This window comes from Aotus nancymaae, unplaced genomic scaffold, assembly GCF_030222135.1.
Source record: "Aotus nancymaae isolate 86718 unplaced genomic scaffold, 86718_ANA_hifiasm-v0.15.2.pri h1tg000058l, whole genome shotgun sequence".
In the NCBI taxonomy this organism is placed as follows: domain Eukaryota; kingdom Metazoa; phylum Chordata; class Mammalia; order Primates; family Aotidae; genus Aotus; species Aotus nancymaae.
The window spans coordinates 25,877,157-25,894,358 of NW_026988472.1; the positions used below are offsets into that span (position 1 = coordinate 25,877,157).

Below are 17,202 nucleotides of genomic sequence, written 5' to 3' on the forward strand. Positions count from 1 at the left end.
TATTGTAATAGTCTTGGGAGAGCCCCGAAAGATGGCATTTGCCTATTTCTATGAACTTTAAGGGAGGAGGGAACCATCTCCCTCCATAACCAATTCCAATAAATGATGAGGTTAAAAACTATAGGAAAGATATTTTTATAGCGGTACCTTTATGTGATAAATTTTAATATATGGATATACTTTTAAACTTATATAATATATAATATATATACTAAACTTGTATAATATATTTATATATATTAAAATTGTACTACTGAAAATATCTCTATAGAAATATCTTTTCTATAATTTTTAACCTCACCATATATAATGATGGTACTTCTTGTTCCTAATTCTCTTAGTTCCTTTGAGCTGCTATAATAATAATATCATAGACTGTGTAATTTATAAACAACTAATGTTTAGTGCTGCAGAACTGTTTCTGCAGGCCAGAAAACCCAGGATCAAGATGCTGGCAGATTTGGTGTCTGATAAGCATTCTGTCTGCTTCACAGATGGTGCCTTCCTTCTTTACTCTCACATAATGGAAGGCAAACAAGTTCCCTTGGCCTCTTTTATAAGGTCACTAATCCCATTCATGAAGGCTCTGCTTATATGGCCTAATCACCTTCTTAAAACTCTACCTCTTAATACTGTGGCATTAGGAATTAGGTTTCAACATATGAATTTTGGGGAGAAGCAAATATTCAACCCATAGCACTAATGAAATACAGCATTTTGGGAGAGCAATGTCTACCATTTTACAGGCAGCTTGCTACTTGTGATGACAATACTTCTTTGATCTAGTACCCCAGCATTGTTCCATTAACTATGTATGCATCTTACGAATGTAATGTTCAGTAAATAGTTTGCATATTTTAAGAGAAATCTGTTTTGCATATTTTAAGAGAAATCTGGGTTTTTTTTTTTTTGAGATGGGGTCTCACTCTGTCACCCAGGCTGAAGTGCATTGGCTTAATTATAGCTCTCTGCAGGCTTGCCCTCCCAGACCACAGGTGTGTGCCACCACGCCTGGTTGATTTTTAAAATAATTATTTGTAGACACAAGGTCTAACTGTGTTGCTCAGGCTGGTCTTCAACTCCTGGGCTCAACCAATCCACTGGCCTTGGCCTTCCAAAGTGCTGGGATTACAGGCATGAGCCACCAAACCCAGCCTGATGTTTTATAATACAAAATAATACACACTCACTGCCAAAAGTAGACTACAGAAAAACACAATGAAGGTAATAGTTGCCAATAATTTTGCTATTCAGGAATAACCAATGTCACCTGTTTGGCAGAGACATTCCTATTGAGAACTATATAAGGATAGCTAACGTTTACTAGCTCTTAGTATGTATCCATGCTTCAATTACCTTATATGTTAAATATTATCCATTTATGCCTGAAAATAATTTTATGATATAAGTACTGTTATTAGACCATTTTAAAAATGAGAAAATTGGTCCAGTAACAAGATACATTAACTTGTTCAGGGTCACAATGCCATTATAAAATGGAGCCTGAATTCTAAACCAGGCATTCAGTCTCCAGAGCCCAAGTTTTTCACCACTAAGAATAATACATTTTAGTATTTTAACATACGCATAGTTTTGGAAGATGCTTAATTTACTTAATATATCATATGGTTTTCCCACCTAGTTAAATATTCCATAAGAATATGACTTTCTATTGTCTACCTATAAATATATTAATAGGATGTACCAGAATTGTTTTCATTTCAATTTCATGAATATTTAGTTTGCTTCTAATTTTTCACAATAGAAATGATCTAGCATATTTTGTAAAATTTTTGAGCAGATGTACAATTATTTAGAGACTAGCATTTGTTTCAGTAACATGTGTTGGGTATTAGTGGGGTATATATCAATGTGAAGCATGTTTGCTTTGTGGTAACTATGTTCCCGGAACAGTGCTAGGAAGCACGAGGGACTAGAAAGCTGTAAAAAAAAAAGCCAGTCTTTCTATTTTTAAATATCTTATGATCTATTGGAGAGAGAACCCTGTTGAATAGTATATTTCAGTAGAAGTCAGTTTAGTATGTTGAGAAATGAAAGCCAGATGATGAAGTTTGGACAATGGAGGAAACTGTCTTATCAAGAGTTAAAATTATAAGAATGAGGGTAGGTGATATGAAGAAACTAGAGTTTTAAGAAGATGTATGTGGTGGCAGCATTATAGACACATGGGGATTTAGAACATGACTATACCTACTTAATTAGACTTATTTTATCATTTCTAGAAATTTTGTGATACTAAATACCATATATTATATGTTGTTCTTGTATAGGAGATGTAATATATGGGTGTGCCATTAAGCAAATGCTGATTTTAAGTGGAACAATTAGTTCTGTTGGTTTACAGTCCCATTTATAAATTAATGAGCTTACCAAATAGTTGTTTCCAGGTCTTGGAAGTATTGAAGTGTTTCAAAAATCTATTTATTTATTTTTAATTGACAAATAATAGTTGTAAATATTTACCGGATACAACGTGATGTTTTTGATCTATGTATACATTGTAGAAAGAGTCAGTCGAGCAGATCAACACATCTATCACCTCACTAGCTTATCATTTTTTGTAGTGAGAACATTAAAAATCTATTCTTTTAGCAATTTTGAAATCTATAATACGTTATTTTTAACTGTGGTCACTGTGAGGTTTTGAATGTTCTAGGAAATTTTCAAATAATCTCAGGGCCAAGTGTTAAGTAGATCATTCTCTGCGACTGGATCTTCTGCAGTATGCCTGTAGACTTTTTGATTTTACTCTAAGCCCTTGTTGTTGCCTTCAGGGGTTACTGACTTGCATTTAATTGAAGACTGACTGAGTTAGAGATATAACTCCTATAGTTGATGGGTTTTGTTGCCAGAAATATTCTTTTGCTTATCAGTGGGGAAGGTTTTTGCTTCTACTGCTGGATTTAAAGGTGTCCCTCAAGATTCCATTACTCAGTTCATTGAGAAAAGCTTAAAGCTAACAGAGGGGAGCTCTGAGCTCCGTTTGATGAAGGAGGCTGGGTAAAATAATAGCTCCCAAGTTGGCTCAAGTTCTTCCAGATGTTCATGTTTATATAAAAACTTAACATTTAGAGATATTCCTTGTTGTAAGATTTCTGTGCAAAATTTCCTTATATTGAATTCTAAAATGATTTTTGGTCATCAGGTACAAAAATTAACACTGATAATCTACAACAACCAACCAGATAGGTTTTCATTCTGTTTGACTTTGAAAGCAAATACTCTTACGATATCGAGTGCGTGTTTTATTGTCTGATTTTCTGCAAACTTGCTGTAACCCTATGGGAAAGACATGCAACCAAAATAAAACAACACTATTCAAAAATAAATAGACCATGAAGAATTGTACTTAAAATCATAAGTAAACAGACACACACTCACCACAGTGATGTGATTGTAGAAACTGGAAAAATGCTGCTGGCTGAAGAGCTGCAAAGAATTTAGCTTTTCATGAACTTAGTTACCGAAACAAAGTTCCTCCTTAGGAGGGAAGCCAAAATCAGCACAGTTTGAATAAAAGTATACCTTTCCAAAGTTACTGCAGAACAATTATGGCTAGGATCCTTTACTCTTATTGAGAAAGCTCTGCAACTTCTTATTTTAAATTGATTTCCATTGAGCAATAATCCCTCCCTGCTTGCACTTTAAGGTACTGTATTGGATAATGTGTTTACAGGCTGGTCTCAGTTTTCTTTTACTGCTACTTAAAGACAAGTCCAGGAAATGCGATTTTCAAGATGGTCATTTTAAAAAACTGTAATTATTGGGAATAAGATATCTAGAGATAAGATTTAATGGAACTACTTCCAATTTATTCAGCACATCACCAGGTTATTGAAGTTCTAGTTCTAAATCTGTGCATTCGAAGCCTACATTGTTCCCTGATGCATTGTGTATTTAGGTTTGTACTATCATATCTAGGTACTAGGTGTAAGGTATATTGCTGAGTTGAAATGAGGAAACTGAGGCCAGCATAAGAAGATGAAAATTCAATTTATTCAGCTCCCAGGCGAGGTTCTATGGTCCGGGAAGGGGGCCAGAGAAGTCGCGCTGGGCTTCTTAGGGCATGGGCTTTTATAGGGAGTGGGCTTTTATAGGGAGTGGAGGTAGTTGATTGGTTATTGGGGAAACAAAGCAGAGACAGTCTCATTGGTTATGGAGAGACAGGGCACCGATGGGGCGAGCCGCTATTGGTCGCCAGGCGGGTCTATTGGTAGGTGGGCGGGCCGAGGACGTCCGTGGCAAGCTGCAGTTGGTCAAGTCTTGGCTGGATCTTTTAAATTTTGGCGAGATCGAGTGCACAGTTTAGTGCTGAGTGTAGAACTGGGGGCGGAATGCAGAGGTGGGTGTGGGGGAGCCCACCCCGCTTGGAGAGGCTAGATGCTGAGTAATGTGTTCGGAATAATGATGTCGTTATCAGGCGTGGAGAGGGGTGGTCCATTTGGCTCCCGGCGAGGCAACCAGCCTTACACTAGGTTTGGCTCCAACTCTCAACAGGAGCCTAGCTTCTCAGAACAATTATTGTAACCAGATCTTTGATGGCCCTACTACTTTTTTTTTTTTTTTACCATCACTATTTCTTTAATATCAAAGATATGGCAAACATATTACTAAAAGGAAGAAAACCCATCTTCAACACCATTATGGTGTTTTTCACTTCAAAGGCTTATTCTGTATGCATCATTTGATTTAATTTCCTCCAAACTATGGGAAATATGAGTGATTATCACCTTGTTATTGTTATTGATAAATAGTAGCTACTACTTATTTAGCACTAACTCTGTATCTGGAATTGTGTTCAACACCCTGTAGTGGAAACTAACGGTAGCCTTAGGAGGCTGGAATTCATATTATCCCCATTTTACAGATAATATGTGATATAAGTAACATAACATGCCAAGATTACACAGCCAGTACATAGGAGACCTGGAATTCAAACCCTAGTTAAACTGCTTTGACTTCAGGCCTGAGTGTTGACTCTCTATGCTTTGTTGCCATGCTATTTTGTAGATGGAAGGCCTGGTGATGCTAAAAGTTTAAATACATTGCCCTAAGTCACAAAATTAGCTCTTAATGCCTTCCAACTGAAATGCCAAACATTTTTTATTATACTTTGTTGTCCTCAGGACTGCTGCTAGTTTATATGGTACTCTTTGAAAATTAAACAAAGAGGGATCCTCCTCCCTTCCCAAACCCACAGAATAGCCAATTTTGAAAGAAAGTACACTTTTTTTTTCAGTCTGACATTGCTTTATTCTGGGATCACATGGATGGCTGAGGTGAATGTGGGTATGATACTCAAGCACCTTTGTGCAAGGTGCAATGCCCAGAACCATAAGGAGTGAGTGACCCCAGTTGTGCTCATTTAAAGGAATAGCTGGGAAATCCTAGATAATATTAAGGGAGATATCCAAAAGAGTTTCCTAGAAGTATGTGCTCTTAGGAGCTGTAAGGAAGTAAAATTGTGACCCCGTTAATTACATTTCTAACATGATCTAACATCTTTCCTTCACTGCCAACAATCATGTTTAAGAAGATATAATCTGGCAGCAGTTAGGCTAAAACTCTCCTGAAGCCAAAATGTGTCACTTCTCAAAACCACCCTCATCTTCACAAGCCCTTTAAGAGGAGTTGAGGATTATTTATGAACTAGGTTTTAACTATAGGGTGATATATTGTGCTGCAGTTATTACTGAGCTTAGAGATGATTTTGTCTATTCATTTCAGATTACCGTTAGTTTCTTTTTCAAAATCAATTCCTTTTAATTATGCAGCTACCCTGGGCAAATATTAAATGTCTTACAGCATGGATATGCTTTCCACTGAAATACTGACGATGTAATAGATTAAACGTGCAACAAACAACACAGGAATAAAAACCCACACACAGTTTAAGTATAAAATGAGTACACTGATACTAACAAAAGAGATTTTAAAAAAAGTCTGTAATTGGGGATGCAGTGGTTTGAGACCCTCATGAATTTGTAGCTTGGAGGATATCTTACCAAACCAAAGAACCCTGAGGACATGCATGAAAACGAGCTCCTACTCACAGCTTTGTTGCCTGAATGGTAAGATCGTCTTTAGGGCTTGGTCTGATTGATTTGAAAGAGCATAGTCTAGAAACTGGTTCTCAAACTGTTGGATAACAGAATCACCTACCTAAACATGCAAAGGCCTAAGTCCTATCGCTGCTTTAATGAACATAGGTCTCTGTGTTTATAATGAGCTCTTCACTTGGCTGTACATTAGAGTTGCTTGAGTCTCATATCTAGAGACTCTGATTTCATTAATAGGAAGTGCAGTTTGGGCACTGGTTTTGTTCTTAAAGAAGTTCTTCAGGGGATTCTAATATCAGCAAAGTTTGAGAACCACTGGTCTAGGGGCCTTGCTACCCGATGTGTTGTCCAAAGACCACCAACAGCAGCAGCCACAGCAGCACCAGGGAGCTTATTAGAAATGCAGAATCTCAGGTCCCACCTAAAATTACTGAATCAGAACCCATAGTTTACCAAGCTACCCAGGTGATGTACATGCCCATTAACTCTCGAGACACACTTGTTTAGGGAGTCAGGTAGGGCTGGATTGTTAAGCATTTCTAGTTAGTTGGATGACTCAGAAAAACCTCTCTGAGCTCCAATCTCCCTACCTGTAAAATGAGTTTGAGAGATAACATCACCAATATTACAGTTTTGCTGAGAAGATTCCTGAATGCAATACCTGAAACTCTTAGTTTGATTCCCAGAACAGTGAAAATCTTCATTAAATATGAAGTCTCTATTAGAAGAGGGTCCCGGTGAAACTTGTTTTGTACTCGTCACCCCAGAGCTAATGAGGCCGAGCCCCACCAATGATCGTCATCACAGGCATTCCTGTTTTTCTGATATTCATAAAAGTTCCTTTTAGGTATGAGGTGATGTTTATTAATTCAGAAGAACAAATGTTCCCAGATGCAAGTGTCTTCTACTAAAAAGATAAATCATCAGAAAGCGATCCTTAGCTACAGTATCCTTGAAGGTGCACTGTGGAATCTTGCATTGTTGTGAACAACTCCTCATCAGACAGTACTATATACACATACTGTGTTATCCTTAATTTGTCCCTTTAGATCTTACTTTGTTATTTATTTCCTCCCTGGCCAAGAGCTAATTTCTTTACAAAAAGTCATATATGGGGTTCCTTTTTTCCTCCTCAAGCCAGAAACTTGTGTAATTAGTTACTTTTTTAAAATTTCTCTAACTTTGGCCCAAAGAAATATTTTCTCATCATTCCTGTTTTGACCCCCTTGAGCTAAGACACGGAACTTACTTGTTCAGAAAAGTTTCTATCTGATTGAAAGGGCATGACAATTCTTCCTTTATGGTATCATTGTTTACACATTTAAGAAATGCCTAAAGTACTACCACAGGAGAAATACCCTCAACTAATCTTTCTAAGCAGTATGACAATGAGTAATGATTACAGTTAATTAAGTTAGGCAACCTCCATTTCCATTCACTTAGCAGCACTGCTAATTATATACTCATGCTACCAGCTTTTTTTTAGTTCTTCTGCAATTTGGATGCAGTACTTTATGTAGACAAGGGAATACGGTACGATTAATGAGATTTTTCCACCAACACCTCCTGTTCTCTCCAAATGAAATTTCCGCATCTGAAAATTGACAGTAGAAAATGGAGAAAAAAAAAATCAGTCACATTTTAACTTACTGCCAGCACAGTACATGTTTATAATTGCCAAATATTTTAAAGAAAACAAGACAAGTTTTTTTTTGTTTGTTTGGAGCCTTGTAAAATTGTGACATGTAAAAATGAAAAAAGTATAAAACTTGGCTTTTTAAAAATATCAGTAGCAATGATAATGACACTTCATATCGTATGCTTTTTGTTGCATTAAACAAAGATGTATTGATCACGTACTGTTTGCCTGGTACTGGATCTACTAAATTTAAAAAAAAAAGCAAACCCTAACTATAACTCTGGGTTTCTTTTACATGAACCGCATCATTTTAACAATTTACTCTAGAGAAAACCAAGAACTCTCTACTTGGGTATATTGTTAAAGAAGCCCTTGAAAAAATTTAGTTTATGTGCTTTGATCAGATGAGGATTGACATACTTAAGAGTTTTATTTTTAATCTGAAAATCCACTTCAATCTTATGCTCTGGGTAAACAGTCATTATTCAAGCCTGACACAATTCCGTTTTCTCAAGAAGCAGGATTCAAGGTTTAACTTCAAGTACAGTTTTGAGTAAGTTATACAGATTATTCCTTTTATTTCTCTTTTTTAAAAGAACAGGGTTTAAATGGATGAAGTTTCATTTTTAATCTTCATTTGATTTAAGAATTAACTTCTGCATTGTGGCTTACATGGAGTTTAAGATGGTTTCAGATTTTAAAATGCATTTTTAAAGGTGTATCTGGAGGAAGACATTTGTATGTCAAGCACTTTTGGTTTTCCTAGGAAGTTCAAATGTGTTTTAAGCAGCACTAGTTGTTTTTAGAGTTATTTTCTGCTCTTAGCATCACACAGGTGCACAACTTTATAAGTCCAGTCTCTTCTTTATGCTTCCTTCTCTGCTTCTTCTTCTTTTTCACTAACAGCAGTTCGCATAAATGAGTGCCCTGTCGAGTTCACATGAATACTAGACAAAAATACAGGTGTCTTCATAATAATCAGCTCCTCTAATTCTACTTTCCAGTTTATGCTTCAGACTCAGATAAATCCTATATAAAGCAGACGACACAGTTATTTCCAGAGGAACTGAGGTTACTGATTAGAAGGGAACGTAATCAGGTAGATTGAGCCTGTGAGGGAAGAAACCATTGCTGTAAGAGGGGAGTGTTTGCAAAATGCTGTCTGTAAAGCTGAATCTGTGAAGAACACCTCACTATTCATGGCAACCGGAGTGGAAGAAACAGATGCAAAAAGATTGTGTGTTTGTCTGCTTTTGTGGAGCTGGTCAGAGATTATGTGCCTGCTTTATTTGTGCTTGGCTGTGACTCTACCTCCAGGTTTATCATACCCCATAGAATGTGTAAGAGAAAAGTACCAACAGGGAAATCAGCAAAAAGCTTTCCTATGAAGGTGTAGCCAGCCTCCGCAGAATTTGAAATGTCTGAGGTCTCATCTGGTGAGTAAAAGCTGCAGATAAATTCAACAGCCATTCAGAAGAATGATAAATTCCACAAGCATTAAGAAGCAGGCTTCCCTAAAGGTGACTCTTCTGGTCAATTTGCAACCCCTGGGATATATTTGGATTACTCCTATTCCATATGCCTTTCTATAAAAGTTAAATTGGGGCTTTTGTTGTGAGGAAGGGAAAAAGGGGGTTTGATATCAATAAACTATAGGATAATGCAAATCACTAAAATGAGAAGGAACCCATATTCTACTTTTTGGGTTGTGGCTTTAATGAACTTTGTCTTCTGGTATCTAAAATTATTTCTAGTATGAAGAAAAGAAAACACGCAGATCTTAATCTATGAACGGATAATATTTCTACCTCAAATTAAATTTCTAAGGTTGTAGACTACATTCATAAACTCATGAGAAAACTAATGAGAGGGATATTTATATTAAATTAACAATAGAAAAACCTGTGTTATATATATATATGGGATATTTATACATATATGTACATATAAATATGTGTATGGGTATATATATACATATACACCCATACACATTTTTAAGAAGGTTTTAATCAAAGAAAAGGGAAATAACAAGGATCCTTGTGAATAGTAATTTAGACATGTTCAGACAAGCACAACTTATGAGGAAGCAAACAGGGCCAATTGTAAACAGTAATCCAGGCTGCCTAATTATCTGAAATACCTCAGAATAATTTTAGAGGTTAAACATTTATTATTAAATGCTAGCTTCTAAATAAAGTGAAGAGGTGTAGTGATTTATCAGGTTATTTTTTAAAATTATAGAATATACTAAAATTCTAGATTAGCATGTATCCTTGTGCCAATATATATAATGTATATATTAATTTCTAAATTATGTAACTTTTATTAAAATTCCAAAGAGCTTCTGACTTGGACAAGTTTTTTCTATCATTAGGAAGACAGCTAGTTTTTTTTTAGGGGGTGAGCTAAAAGAGTTAGGATAAACTCTACCTCTTTAAATTAAAAACATGTATTAAGAGTAAAGTCAATCCAAAGTTAAAAGTCTATTTGGATCTCAAATTTTCCCATAACTTGATTTGTAAGAAAAGTTACCTTTCTGCAAGTCTTCGCTCTCATTTGGTCCGAACTAAGTGGTTGTCATTTCTCACTTATAGATTGCTTTTTACTAATCTCTTTATAAATATATTTTTAAAAATTTATGTCTGTATTTATTCATCAGATTGTCCTGGAAGTACAGAGGCCAGTTAATGGTTTATGAGTTCAAGCTGAGCCGAATATAGCTAAGCTCTGTCTTGCTTGACATTTCATCAAAAGCTGTGTTGATTTGCAATGTTTACCGACCTATTTATTGAACCTTCACAGCTTGAACTATGCCACCAAGCTTGCTGACATTGCTGAGATTATCTCTAAATGCATGTACAAAGGAGGAAATAGAAAAATAAGTTAAAAACACTCATCAGTCTATTTATTAAATTATGCTTATAGAGTCCTTGATTTATGTATTTGTTTGATTGTTCTCCACAAAGCCCCATGACCTGATTTTTCTTTGATCTTCCCACACACTCTTGGAAGACGACAAACTAGAACAGTGGTTCTCACTCTTCCTTGAGTGGGAATCAGATTCACCTGGAGGGCTGGTTAAACCACAGCTTGCTGGATGCCACCCCCACAGTTTCTGATTCAGTGCTTCTGAAGTGGGGCCTGAAACTTGGCTTTTTTGTGTTTTGTTTTGTTTTGAGAGGGAGTCTTGCTCTGTTGCCAAGCTGGAGTGCAGTGGCACGATCTCGGCTCACTGCAAACTCTACCTCCTGGGTTCAAGCTATTCCACTGGAAACTAGGCATTTTAAACAGATTTTTTAGTAGATGCTGATGCTGCTAAATGACTAAGAACAGAAAATAAGTGATCTTAATACTAAAAGCAGAAAATAATTGTTCCTAATCTAGTTACTTGTGGTTTCTTTACGCATTGTTTAGTTTACCACTGTACAAGGAAATAACCACATATCCTCATAAAATTGAAGCATATATTCTACTAAAGATTAATATATTAAAATATTGAATAAAATATTAAATACTTATATTAGGAAATTGTATTCCTACTGAAACTAGTAGTAAAATTACTTAAAATACTTAGGAGTAAAATTACTGTTGATAAAAGTACACATTTGTTCATTAGGTCTCAAATATGTAAAACCTCGATTTTTTTTTTTTTTTTTTTTGAGACAGAGTCTCTCTCTGTCACCCAGGCTGGAGTGCAATGGCACAATCTCGGGTCACTGCAACCCCCACCTCCCAGGTTCAAGCAATTCTCCTGCCTCAGCCTCCCAAAAACCTCAATTTGTAATTATTCCTTTGATTCTTATTCTCTGTGATTTTACCCTATGTAAAGTTTTAGTCTATGATATTTTTAATAAAATGAAACCATGATCCATGTGGTAAGCACTTGAATCTATACCATACATCCAAATCTCTCCTTTTGGGTCATTAAAATTAAGATGTTTTCCAACTTACCTTGCCAAAGCCACAGTTTAAAAACTGAAACTATGAAAAAACTGGATATTTTGCTTAATTATAATGCTTAGTAAAACATTATAACATGTCTTTAAAAATGTTAACAACTAATGTCAAACATTCAAAAATTATAACCTTTGCTATAAAGTTATATGCTCATTCATTATGGTCCCTTTCTTTTACTAAAATTTAAGATTTTTATATATTCTAATGGGGCACAACATTTTTAATGTTTAATATGGACAGTTGACTTTTAATGTAATTTAATCTAGATGTTCATACCTGATAGAGTTAGGGTTGAGCATGCCTTTAAGGATGGAGACATTTTTATTACAATTATTTTCTCAATGTTTTTGATTAAACATATCAAGGAGATATATATTCTTATTTCACTTTAATAATGGGTATTAATTTTTGTCCAATCTTTTTTTTCTTTTTTTTTTAATTATACTTTAGTTCTGGGGTACATGTGCAGATCATGTAGGATTGTTGCATAGGTACACACATGGCAATGTGGTTTGCTGCCTCCATCCCCCTGTCACCTACATCTGGCACTTCTCCCCATGTTATCCCTCCCCGACCTCCCCACCCCTCTGCTGTCCCTTCCTTGGCCCCCCCAACAGACCCCAGTGTGTGATGCTCCTCTCCCTGTGTCCCCGGTGTGTTCTCATTGTTCAACATCCACCTATGAGTGAGAACATGTGGTGTTTGATTTTCAGTTCTCATATCAGTTTGCTGAAAATGATGATTTCCAGATTCATCTTTGTCTCTACAAAGGACACGAACTCATCATTTTTTATGGCTGCATAGTATTCCATGGTGTATATGTGCCACATTTTCCTTGTCCAGTCTGTCATTGATGAGCATTTGGGTTGGTTCCAGGTCTTTGCTATTGTAAACAGTGCCACTATGAACATAAGTGTGCATGTGTCTTTATAACAGAACAATTTATAATCCTTTGGATATATACCCAGTAATGGGATTGCTGGGTCAAATGGAATTTCTATTTCTAGGTCCTTGACGAATCACCACACTGTCTTCCACAATGGTTGAACTAGTTTACACTCCCACCAACAGTGTAAAAGTGTTCCTATTTCTCCACATCCTCTCCAGCATCTGTTGTCTCCAGATTTTTTTAATGATTGCCATTCTAACTGGCATGAGGTGGTATCTCAATGTGGTTTTGATTTGCATTTCTCTAATAATCAGTGATCATGAGCGTTTTTTCACGTTTGTTGGCCTCATATATGTCTTCTTTTGAAAAGTGTCTGTTCATATCTTTTGCCAACTTTTGGTGTTGTCCAATCTTAGCTATTATAGGCTTCAGAAATAATCAGAGCATTGATGACAATGTCATGTTATTGTAGTTCAGTTACTATTTTAATTTGATAAGATGGGGTAATCCTTAGAAAATAAATACACCATATTTCTAAACTTTAAATACTATATTGAATTATTTTAGCCTGGCTCACTTATCAGTTTATTTTTCACTTTTGCTTTCATGATTAAAGCCATTGATCATTATTAACATAGACAATATTTATGCCTTGAATTTATGGTTTTATTTATGAAAATAAAGCCTTTTTTGTTTGTTTTTTAGTATTCTTTTTTAAAAAAATTTACTTTAAGTTCTGGGGTACATGTGCAGATCTTGCAGGATTGTTACATAGGTAACACATGCCATGGTGGTTTACTGCCTCCATCCCCCTGTCACCTACATTAGGTATTTCTCCTAATGTTATCCCTCCCCAATCTCCCCACCCCCTGCTATCCCTCCCCTAGCCCCCAACCCCAACAGACCCCAGCATGTGATGTTCCCCTCCCTGTGTCCATGTGTTCTCATTGTTCAACACCCACTTATCAGTGAGAACATGAGGTGTTTGGTTTTCTGTTCTTGTGTCAGTTTGCTGAGAATGATGGTTTCCAGATTCATTAATGTCCCTGCAAAAGACATGAACTCACTGTTTTTTATGGCTGCGTAACATTCCATGGTGTATATGTGCCACATTTTCTTTATCCAGTCTATCTTTGATGGGCATTTGGGTTGGTTCCACATCTTTGCTATTGTAAACAGTGCCACAATGAACATACGTGTGCATGTGACAGTGTGGTGATTCCTCAAGGATCTAGAAATAGAAATACCATTTAACCCAGCAATCCCATTACTGGATATATACCCAAAGGATTATAAGTTGATCTATTATAAATAAAGCCATTCTTAATGGTAATTCAGAGTACAGATTTGAGAAAAGGGACTAAGGCTGTATGTACTAGGTCTCCTATATTGCTTGTCTTTCACTATTGAATCCTTAACAGTTAATACCTGCTTGGAATGTAATGGGAATTCAATAAATTAGTTAAATAAATGATTGAGTGAATCATACAGACAAATTTGCCAAGGAAGAAAATAAAGAGATGGTATTTTTATTTCTTTCATCTTTTTTTTTTTTTCGGAGATGGAGTCTCCCTCTGTCACCCAGGCTGGAGTGCAGTGGCATAATCTCAGCTCACTGCAACCTCCACTTCACAGGTTCAAGCCATTCTCCTGCCTCAGCCTCCTGAGTAATTGGGATTACATTTATGTGTCACTACACCCAGCTAATTTTTTTTTTGTAATTTTGTTAGAGATGGGGTTTCACTGCATCAGCCAAGCTGGTCTCTAACTCCTGACCTCAAGTGATTCGCCCACCTCGGCCTCCCTAAATGCTGGGATTATAGGAGTGAGTCACCATGCCTGGCATTTTATTTAAATTTGTAATGCTGTTTGTTTTGTTCCAAATGAATAATATCTATGACATTTTGTTCTGATAGCTCTTAGATCATTAATTGAATGTGAGAACAAAAGGCACTTTGGCTTTGGTTTGTTTTTATTTATTTTGAACTTTTTAAAGAAAGCTCATTTGAGCCAGGCGAGGTAGCTCACACCTGTAATCCCAGCACTTTGGGAGGCCGAAGAGGGTGGATCACTTGAGGTCAGGAGTTGGAGACCAGCCTGTCCAACAGGGCGAAATCTTGTCTCTACTCAAAATATAAAAATTAGCTGGGCCTAGTGACAGGTGCCTGTAGTCCCAGCTACTTGGGAGGCCGAGGCAGGAGAATTGCTTGAACCTGGGAGGTGGAGGTTGCAGTGAGCCGAGATCGCACAACTGCACTCCAGCCTGGGTGACAGAGGGAGACTCTGTCTCAAACAAAACAAAACAAAACCAACCAACAAACAAAAAACTCATTTGAAACTTTCAGGAAACAATAGTTTGTTTACCTTTTCAGTTTTCTAATTCCCCATGGTCAAGCTACAATCTTATCTCTTCAGTGACACACAAACGCGCCCAGGACATATACAGTTATGTATTAACAACAGGGATACATTCTGCTCAATCCATACTAAGGTAATTTCATCTTTGTGTGAATGTCACAGGGTGTACTTATGCTAACCTACATGGTGTAGCCTAGTGCAGACCTAGGTTGTTATGGTATATCCTGTTTCTGTTTGGCTACAAACCTGTACAGCATGTGACTGCACTGAATACTGTAGGCAATTGTAGCACAATGGTAAGTATTTCTGTATCTGTATCTAACCATAAGAAGGTACAGTAAAAATCCCATGTTAAAATCATATGGGATCACTGTGGTATACGCAGTTTATCATTGACTGAAACATCTTTATGCAGTTCATGACTGTCTTTTCTTTTGGGACACACTTGGAATTGAAATTGAAGCTGGAGAAAGGAAGAAATAAACTGAAATAAATTGATGTTTTCCTAACCAGTCAAAACTCAGCCTCTGTGTTTTAGAGAAAGCATTCAGAATATGGTTGAGAGAGGGAGAGAAAGAGAAATGGAAGGCTTAGACAGAGGTCTCCAGTTGTTTTTACCTTCCTAGGCAGCTTTAAATTTGCCCAAAGTAGAAAAAGTTTTACTTTGCATCATTCTATATTGAAGACCCAAACCAAGATTAAACATGAAGCTGTGGGAAAGTTCTTTTTAATTAAACTCGTGTTACTTGAAAATACATCATGGAAAGATATGTTTTTGAAAGTTAAGAGTCAGATTTTCTCTGCATAATGAAAAGTGACTAAAGGGTACTGAAGTTTTCACTTAGTTATCAGAAAATCTAGACAAATTACTTTCCAATAAAAATGAGCATCAGAGCCAGGCGCGGTGGCTCATGCCTTTAATCCCAGCACTTTGGGAGGCTGAGATGGGCGGATCACGAGGTCAGCAATTCGAGACCAGCCTGGCCAATATGGTGAAACCTGTTTCTACTAAAAATACAAAAATTAGCCAGGTTTGGTGATGTGTGCCTCTAGTCCCACATACTCGGGAGGCTGAGGCAGAAGAATCACTTGTACCAGGGAGGCGGAGGTTTCAGCCAGCTAAGATTGTGCTACTGCACTCCAGCCTGGGCGACAGAGTGAGACTCCATCTCAAAAAAAGAAAAAAATGAGCATCCATGATTTCTACCAAAACCTTTTGCTTAAAGAGCAATGAGGAGAAATTGCCATATAATTAAAGATAATGAAATTAGCTATCAAGGCTAAGCTTCATTGTATTCTTTGACTAAAATAATTTTATACAATCTTAAGTATGAATTAAGCTAAAATATCTACATTAAGTGTGTGCAATACTGTAGAGAATGTCAATTATTCAACAAAATTATATTATTTAACCACTTTTTGTTATTTTACTTTATTTTATTTTATTTGAGATGGAGTCGTGCTCTGCCGCCCAGGCTGGAGGGCAGGGGCGTGATCTTGGCTCACTACAACCTCCACCTCCCAGGTTCAAGTGATTTTCCTGCCTCAGCCTCCCAAGTAGCTGGGATTACATGCATGCACCACCACGACTGGCTAATTTTTGTGTTCTGGGTAGAGACAGGGTTTCACTCTGTTGGTCAGGCTGGTCCCAAACTCATGACCTCAAGTGGTCCGCCCACCTCGGCCTCCCAAAGTGCTGGGATTATAAGCATGAACCACCATGCTCAGCCAATTTAAGCACCTTTGGAATCATAATTACTAATCATAGATGAAACCAAACTAAAAATAAAGTATACCACTTGTGAAAATATTCTAATGAATAAAAGAATTTCTGTGTGAACTAGCCTGCTGTTCAAATTTGTTTATGCTTATGCTTCAGATAATATTTACCAAAGTACTGACAGATTGTTGAAAGCACAACTTCTAAACACATACCTTGGAAGTTTCTAGATCCTAAAAATATTTCTAGTCATTTCAAAAAACCACGAAACAGCTACAAAAAAAAATGTACTTCTCCGAAAGGCCACACGTAGGACATGTAAAAAGAGATTCTGTTAAGAGTATTTTGGAACACAAATAGCTTTTGTGGTTCTGATATTTCAAATTAGCCTGTTCTTAAATGCTCTGCAAATTAAAAAAGAATGATAGACCAGGCACGGTGGCTCACTCCTGTAATCCCAACATTTTGGAAGGCCAAGGCGGGGGGATTCCTTGAGGTCAGGAGTTTGAGACCAGCTTGGCCAACATGGTGAAACCCCATCTCTACTAAAAATACAAAA

General features: G+C 36.7%; 1 protein-coding gene across 11 annotated transcripts in view; it reads left to right on the plus strand.

The window, feature by feature from the left end:
• Positions 1-17,202, plus strand: part of DMD (dystrophin) — a 2,277,745-nt gene that overhangs the window by 217,946 nt on the left and 2,042,597 nt on the right. Inside the window, exon 1 of one of the 11 annotated variants that reach the window (XM_064364434.1) lies at positions 8,251-8,272. The exons of the other annotated variants lie outside the window; for them this stretch is intronic. The gene's annotated coding sequence lies outside the window, so the exon portion shown is untranslated. Of the gene's footprint in view, positions 1-8,250; positions 8,273-17,202 lie in introns of those variants that run through there. 11 annotated transcript variants of the gene reach the window in all.